We start from the raw sequence: 9,405 nt of genomic DNA, 5'->3' as shown, positions 1-9,405 counted from the left end.
CAAATTCTCGCTTGGGGTTAATTCTTTTTTTTCACCATCGACAGAGTTATTTTGTTACAAAATATCGCTGGTGGTCATTTATTTGTACTAATCTTGTCAATTAGTTGAACAGAGGGAGTATATACCATTAAACATTTAACTTAAAATATAGTTTTATTAGCAAATCAAAATTTGAATGAGGTTGGGCATTGGTATTACATATCTTAAAAGGCATACTTCCTTCATTTTATATTAGATGACACATTAATTAAGGCGTGTTTGCCAATGCATAACTTTAAATAATACTCCCTCTGTCCTTTATTTTTGCCCCATTTGACTTTTCACGATCTCCAAGACACGTGTTAAATCGTTTATATCTCTATTTTTACATGCGAGAAAATTATAAAAAGTTGATATTAATTAAATATACAATGAGACGAATCAAACAAGATTCCACATGACTATACTACCTATTGTAGAATAACGAGAATTTATGGTCAAAGTTTTTAAAGTTTGTCTGAAATTTTGGCAATGGAGCAAAAAAATAGGGATAGAGGGAGTAATATTCAATTATGTAAAACAAAATAATATAAAAAAAATTGATATTTGAAAAATTAGAATTGAGACGAATCAAACATGATCCTGTTTACAATGTTTTTTTCTTAATAATAAATCATAAAAAGAAATAATAAATAAAAATAAAAAAAAATTCAAAGTAACTTATGTTAATGGTGACAAAAGTCAAAATGTGTCAACTAAAATGCAACTGAATAAGTAAATAACAATGTAAATAATTTGTCATGTAAGCATGTACTCTAGATTAATTTTTTTTTTTAAAATAAAAAAAGAGCCTAAAATATAGATGCAATGTTTTGAACCCCTGCCCTAGGGCCCATTGCAATACTTTGTCAAGTAAAAGCATTAATAATGGGGGTTTCTTAGGTGGTTCTTAAAGAGAGAAAATTTAAGAGCTACTATCTCTATCCTTATTTTTTTGCTCTATTGCAAATAAATGGGTCAAAGTTTAAAATTTTTGACCATATATTCTCATTAATCAATAAGAGATAATATAGTCGTGTGGCGTCTTGTTAGATTCATCTCATTGTGAATTTTATTAATATCAAGTTTTTATAATTTTACGCGTATGAAAATGAAGTTATATGGGTTTTAAAACGTGTCTTGAAAACCGTGAAAAATCAAATGGGGAAAAAAATAGGGACTGAGGGAGTAGCTCTTAAGTAAGAAATGGGAGTTTCCAGTTGTAGGGAATTTTTACTCGCCCTATTGTGGGTCATGTTTTTAGGCATGCCGGCAATCCTAGGAAAGAAGCTAGAGAAAGAGAGTCGCCAACAAGTTTTAGGAAGTTGTAGATCGTTCACGATTGAAGGTTACACCCCATTCACAATCACAGAGATTGCTAACTCCATAGTGGTTTGGAACCATGACTGGATGTTCAGGATGATGGTACGAACTTAACCTTCAAAGAGGTCAAACCTGCCCTAGAATGGGCCTCTACTTGATCCTTATTGACATTCATGTGCGCTTTTTGATCAACATATATACATCAAATTAACCCTAAACCTTTTTAATCTATGTTGGTTGATTATTAATGCAAACTTAAATCTAACACTTATGATCACTTAAATTAAAATCATGTTAAACCTAAATCCGATTATTAATTATCTTATTAGGCATGATTTCAATTACTAATTCCCTTTAAACTTGCAAAAAGGCGTGTTCAAGCAACAAATCATTGATAATCAAGCAATATATAATTATCATAACAATCATCATCATAAAAATATTGTTAGTAGTAAGATCATAGGCATGATAGTAAACAGATTAATAACAATCCTAGCATGTTACTAATAAAAAAATCGACACGTTATCCTAAACATGATGCTAGTAATCAAAGCAATAAAAATAATTAGAGTAATTAAAACAAAGAATTAAATACTCACTCTGAATGTGCAACTTTGAATACTACCTTCACGCCTTGTTAGTAACTTCAATAAAAATAATAATTCACAAGAATTAAATTAAAGAGTTAGAGAAATTAATATCACCCTCGGGATTATACCTTCACGCCCTGGTAAAAAAAATAGAACCTTCGGATCTTGTTTTGGACTTTGAATTCCTTGAATAAGATTAGAAACACAGCTAAGAACAATAGAAATTGTACATCGAAACTTTAAGTCTAAGCCTTTTGGGATGGTTTGAGATTGATAAAATATTTGTATGGTTATGAAATTCTCCTCCCAAAAATAAGAAATAATGGTGGTATTTATAGGCTTAAAATCGGGTGAAGATAGATCCATGAAAGAAGATAGATTTTCGAAAACGCGTAGCGAGGGACAGCAGTTTTGCAGTTTTTGTTTTTATCATAACTTTTGATCCAAAAATTGGAATAAGATAAATAATATATTGTTGGAAAGCTCTAGAAGTTTAATTTCCAACCCAATTAGAATCATATTGTTATCTTTTGTAGAATTTGAGATATGATCAAAATAGTAGAACGGTGTTAAATTTTTATAAAGTTTGGTTTTTTAATCATATCTTTTTTGTTTCTAATTGGATTTAGGCTTATGATATTCAGCATTGTGTATGGATGGCGACACAGTGTGGCCAACTAACACACGAGTAACCCCTGATTAGGTAACCTCTGATCGACCGAATAACCCTTGACCAAGTAACCTCTGACCGACTGAGTAGCCCCTGACCAAGTAACTCCATGACTGACCGAGTAACCCCAGACTGATCGAGTAAAACCCTGACCAAGTAACCCCAACCATTCTTTCAAAAAAATAAATATAAATGGCTGGCCACATATGAAAGTTTGTGTATGACATATCATTGGAAAGCTTATTTCAAGGGCTATCCAACCATTCAAGATTTAGATAAAAATTATGAGACAAAAAATTCAATTTTGACCGGTTTTGGGACTGGTGTTGTGAAAAGGGAAAATGGGCTAACGAAATGGATAAGATGTCTTTAAAAAATAATTTTGGGCTAAAACAAAAGGACTATTCAAGTAATTCTTAGATCCATTATGCGAACCGGACCAAATTAGGCAATGAGAGGTTGTTTCGTCATCGGGCTTTGGTTAGAGAGACATTTTTAGGTGTCTACAGTTTAAAGTTTGCAATTGGTGTTTCTGAAATAAGATGCAACTTTTGTAAATATGAGCTATATATGCTAACTAAGAATAAAATGACATAAACTATTATTATTGCTGCATTTTGCATGTGATTGTACATAAAATAGATTGAAAAGTTGTACAAACTTTGCAAAAGTAACTCTCAGTAGGAGTTAGTGCATTTCTTTGGTTATATGAAGGGTGGTGACTCTTGAGGAAGTACTAAAGGCTAATAGTGAGTCGCAAATAGATCTCGTGCCTCACAAGGATAATTTAGGAATTTCACTATATTAGAGTACTTTAGTAAAAAGCTTTAGTACTATTATAGGTCACAATGGTATATTTTTAAAACCTAGTAGTACATAATTGTTATTTAGTAGTACAAAATTATTCGTCGGTGGTAGATAGAGACTTACCAAAAGTTTTAAAAAGAATCTAGTTAGGTTTTGAAAGTGTCAACTTTTCAATGGTATTATTTTAAGTCTCAGTGATAGGAAATTAATATTCAGTGTTATACAGCTAGTATTCATTGGGAGACCTTGAATAAGCTGATTTTTCTTTAAGCAATTTTAATCTTTGATTTATTAATATCTATAATATATCTTAACAATCTTAATTTTTAGTAACTGCGTTGATTTGGTATCAGAGCCATATGGTTAAGATTAAGCTAAGTTGTTGATTAAATTAAAAATAAAGTAAAACTGGAGAATATTAGGTCGTCTACTAAGTGTAAGAAAGTTGATTTTAAACATTACTATCACATTCCTGAAAATACTAGTAATTTTGACCCAGTCCTTAATTATATAGTAGATTAAATTGGTAAATTAGAAGTTGATGACATATATTCTCGTTGTATTAATATTGAAAACATGATATCAATAACCACAACCGATATTAATAAAAAAAAAGTAAGTGAACTAAAAGAACAAGTTAAACAAGTACAATTTGCTTTAACGAATGAAGTTAGACATCAGTTTAATAAATAAGTATCACCTAAAAAGGAAAAATTGGTTTTCCATCTCTCTTAAAGTAGAGAAAATTCTAGTTCAACTTATGTTTGTTTAAGCTTTTTCAGTCAATGTGTTGTAAAATATGAGTGTTAAAATCTTTCTAAATTAAAGACATGTTTCGTTCAAGAAGGGAACGTTATCCCCTTGAACCTTATATATCAGAAAGATTTTATGTTTAAGAAATTTCATCATATACACTAGTCATTTGTTTGATAAGGTAGGAAACGAATTAGATACGTTTTGTGCTTGATGTAAGGAAGACAAGGTTGGGATTAGCTACCTTGGTAAAGCTGGAAGGTTAGAACGCTGGAGGTTCCATTGTCGACTAAGTTCAAGTATTAGTCCAAACTCTCTAGCTAGTTAAATAATTGTTATTGCGAAGCATGGTAGGCTACTAAACTAAAAAGTTAATTTATTTCAATATATAAGTATTATAGTTGTGATAACTAGTACCGTTAAAAGTCATTAATCGAAAATAAGTGATTATTAATCTTAATTATAAAACGTTATAATTAATCACTTCCTTTAGTAGTACTAATAGTAGCATCAGTCGTCAGTAGTATAATATAGTGTCAGTAGTATTATAAAAAGTCCCAGTAGTACTTTATAATTGTTCTATAAATATAAAAAATAAAAAAATAAAAAAAAAGGAAGAAGAAGAGGACCACTTGCTAGATGTACTTGTTAGAATTTCATACCTCACAGTGAGGGGGGATTTTAAAGGGAGGAATGTTATGTATGTAGAAATGCATAACAAGGGGCATTCATGTAATTACACATATGTACAAACGAATGCATATTCTGGTATCATTGGATGATCAAATAATACCACTAAACATACGGTGACACTATATATGCATATTGTGGTATTATATATGCATTCAGTTGTACAAAATTTATGCATAAATAATACCACTAAAGATTCAATGGTACTATATAAGCATTCAGTAGAACAATCAGTATATGGTCCCCCATTAAGTGAGACAATCTGACCAAAAAATAAGTGGGGTCCACCTACAGACCTCTCTCTTCCTATCTCTCTCTACCATATAAGCTTTCAGTGGAACAATTAGCATATGGTCCCCCATTAAGTGAGACAATCTGACCAAAAAATAGGTGGGGTCCACCTATAGACCTCTCTCTTCCTATCTCTCTCTACCATGTGTTTTTAGAATATTTTAATACAAATACATAACATTCCTACATTACTACTTCCCTCACAGTGACTCGTTTGGAAGCCCTTGGTGACTCTTAGTAGGATTTGTTGATAATGATGTGTCATAAGAGAGAGATTAAGAACCTCCATTTAAGATACTCTCCACTAGTGATGTTCTAAGTGGTGAGGTGCTTACCAATGATCCGAGAACAATACTTGGAGTACTATGTAAATGCCGCAAATTCTTAGTTATTTCCTTGTGCAGCTAAGGTAGTTGAACCATCTACTAATTAAACACATGTTTTAATATGAACATGTAGTACTTTTAAAAGACTTTTCTTTTTCTACTTTCCTTATTTCTTATTGGAAAATTTAACAAGGACAATCCAACCTTTGCCTCGTTCTTCCAAAATAATTCAGCCTTTCGATTAACCCTGAATAATCCTAAGTTTACTACTACTTATTTTCTTATACCAAGCCTATTTGACTGGTTACCTAAACTTTAGGTAAAAAAAATAAATAAATAAAAATTTTCTTAATTTTTCCCCTCCTTCTTCCTTCTCCCTTCTTCAACTCCATTACAGGTTCATCCACCACGACCTCCGCCACCACTTACCCCACCCAAACCCAGACCCGAAACCCTTCCCCCACTCCTACCCAGACTCAAAACCACCAACCCAACCTAGCCGAAACCACCAGCCCCACCCCACCAATACCCCGAAACCCCAACGCCACCTATCAAGCCCCGAAATCCCAACCTCACCTCCTTGAACCTTCCCGCCACCCCCTCCCCTCCCTTATCAAACTCTACTTACTACTTCCCCGTCAAACCTTATTATTTCTTCTCTTCTCTCTCTTTCGATTGAATTTGGGGCTAAATTGAGGCATGTGTCTTCAATTATGAGCTGGAATAAGGAGGAGTTATTTTTTTGTTGGTTGTCGTGGGTGGGTGGTTAGTGTTGTGGGTGTAGCTGCTGATGGTGTTGCTTGCGGCGCAATGTCGTGGGTTGTCGATGGTTTTAAGTTGTTGATGATGTGGGTATTGTTTGTTAGTTGTGGTTGTTGTTTTGAGCGGTGATGTTGGTGTGTTGAGGTGGTTGCAGGTGGTGGTCATAGATGGTGTGTTGAGTGGTGTTGGTGGGTGATAATAGAGGTTAGGAGACGAGAGAGAAACAAGCAAGAAGGGGAAGGAGAGAAGAAGCCTTTTTTTTTCAGAATTAAATTTTTTTTTAAAAAAAAAATTAAAAATAAAAATTGGCTAATAAGGAAGTGCCATGTGGATGGTAACCGGTATCAAAGGGTTAGGTGACCTGCTAGAGTTGCTGGGAGAAAATAAATAGTAAACTTAGGATTATTCAATTCAGGGTTAATTGAGAAGTTGGATTATCTTGGGAGAACAGGGCAAAGGTTGGATTATTGTTGATAAATTTTCATTTCTTATTTCTCTTTCTTCTCTTTTCTTACCTTTGTCAACTTTATTCTCTATTCTTTTCACCTATTTTCAACTCTCTCTCCTCAAAAAGCAAAACTGAATTTTAACCAAACCACTACAATCTGTTTTGATAAAATGTTGGAAAAGGTAGAAGATGTAATTTGTAATTGTATTTGTTTGATTTCATTTATCATGATGAATTTATTATTTGATTTTGAATATTTATGAATCTGTGATGAATATCACATCAATTAATTTGTTGAAGTTGTGATGAATATCAATTGATTGTAGTCATTTTCTCTTTCGTCTCTCTTTTATTTGTAGTCATTTGATTATTATTCAATCATGTTATAGATCATTAATTATTTTCTCTATGATGAACCAAAGTAGATTTAAGATGGATATTCAAATTTTTAGAGTTGGAATAACTACAATCAAATTTTTGTAAAAATTCCTGTAAAAAAAATGAACATATATTACTTTAAAAATGAACATTTAATACATGAAATATGAACATACAACTATTTATAATAAACATATTTTAAACGATTTATTTTATCTTTATTTTTCGTTAATAATTATGTAAATTGAATTTGAACATTTTCAAATATGTCATAATTATGTTCATATTTAATATACTTAATGTGCATTTATTTTTTTTACATATTCATTTTTTATTGCCAAATGTTCATTTTATATATGTGTTCATTTTTTATTACTAAATGTTCATTTTTTTGACGTATTGATATGTTTTTGCTAAATGTTCAATTTATACGACATGGTCTAGCTATTCTATTATAATTATATGATAATCATGTTCATTTTTAATATTAGTATGTTCATTTTATTTTACTTATTTACTTTTTTATTACACTAAATGTTCGTTATTCTTACATGTTCATTTATTAAAACTAAATGTTCAATTTTTTTTTATTTTTTTTTATTATTTTTTTTGGCATGTTCATTATTTTTTACTAAATGTTGATTTTATAGGGTGTGGTCCAGCTATCCATAGTAGACTAATTGCAAAATGGACCGGATTCGGATCGGGTGGAGCATCACCCATATCTATTCATCCACCAATCTATCTGTTTCAACCACATCAGTTCATCACCCGCTTAACACATCACCGACATCCATGAATATGTCATCTGCACTTGAAATGGGTGGATCAGTGAAGGGGATGAGGAGGAAGAAGATGTGTGAAGCCGTGAAGGAGGAAATTAAAAAGACTAAGGGAGGAAGGAAGAAATATGTAATACCGAGACGAGAAAGAGATCCAGCTTGTGGTTTTTATTAGGTGTGATATAATGATTTTGATGGGCATGATAGCCATTCCCTAATCGTACAGGATTAGGCTTTATATGTTTGGGCTTAGGAATGAATTCGACATAGTCCAGGCTAAGTGAATTGGGTTGCGTTGAAAACTTTTAAAAGCTTGTTCACATAATCGATACTTTTGTTTTAGGAAAAATTGCCCGGAATAATCTGACATTTACGCCATCCGCCTAAAATAATCCTACCTTACGATTATTTTTTAATAATTCAACCTTTATAACTCTTTCGCTTTAAATGAGTCTAACCGGTCATCTAACTTGTTATTATAAGTTACTAGACACGTGTTAGCCTATGATTGGTAAAAAAAATAAAAAAAAAATTTAAAAATAAACACCAAAATTCAGATTCCAACAGCCCCTGCCACCGACCGCCCGACCGAATTGTAGCAACCATGTCCCTTCCACTCCCCTTTCCAGCCACCAACTCCGTTCCCCCTCCCGATTTCGGCCATCCCCTCTCCATTTTCGGTCACCCCTCCTTTCTCTCCCCGATTCTGGCCACATCCCCTCCTCTATCCCACCACCGAGTCCAACTCCCCAACCCAGCTCATTGTTAGAAATCCCACCTACTTCCTTCTCTAGCCCCGAAATCCCACTCCTTCCCCTTCTCCAGCCTCGAAACCTCAAGGGAGGTGGTGTTTCGGTGCTGGAATAGAGGAGGGTGGGGCTTCGTTCGGTGCTGGGAAAGGAGCTGGGGAGGGTTACCGGTGGTAGGATAGGGGGCAGGGACGGTTTCGGTGGATGGGCTGGCAAAGGGAGGTGGCTTGGTTTCGGTGGTGGGTCTACCGGAGAAGATGGTCGTGGTTTTTTTTTTTAATTTTTGATTAATTTTTTTTTATTTAGTTTTGACCAATTACGTGGTGACATGTGTGCAACACAATCCCAAGTAACAAATGGTAACTTGTTTAGCCGGTTTCAAGTCACTTTGGACAATTGGAAGCGGATTGGGTATAAAGGTCGGATTATTAGAAAAAAATCAAAAGGTGAGATTATTTTGGGCGTATGAGGAAAAGGTCGGACTATTTCAGACAATTTTTCCTTTGTTTTATTTTACTTTGTATAAGACTACATCAATATTCATTTTTCGTAATATAAATCAATGTTTTGAATGTTCTTTGATGTTAAGAAATTTTGTATTTTACCACCCATAAATAACTCATATTTTTAAATTACCACCAAAAACATTATCTTAAAATACCACCTATAAAAAAAAAATTAATTTCACCACCAAAACCGTTAAATCAAATGTTTTAAAAAATATCTTCAATTTTCTTGCCAAAAACATGCTCTTTTGTGGTTTTGGGATCATTTTTATCCTAAGGGTCTGATTTGAGGTCAAAATTGACAAATATGTA

This window comes from Chenopodium quinoa, unplaced genomic scaffold, assembly GCF_001683475.1.
Source record: "Chenopodium quinoa cultivar QQ74 unplaced genomic scaffold, ASM168347v1, whole genome shotgun sequence".
Lineage (NCBI taxonomy): Eukaryota > Viridiplantae > Streptophyta > Magnoliopsida > Caryophyllales > Amaranthaceae > Chenopodium > Chenopodium quinoa.
The sequence above is the reverse complement of the archived record's forward strand: the minus strand, read 5'-3'. Positions refer to the sequence as shown.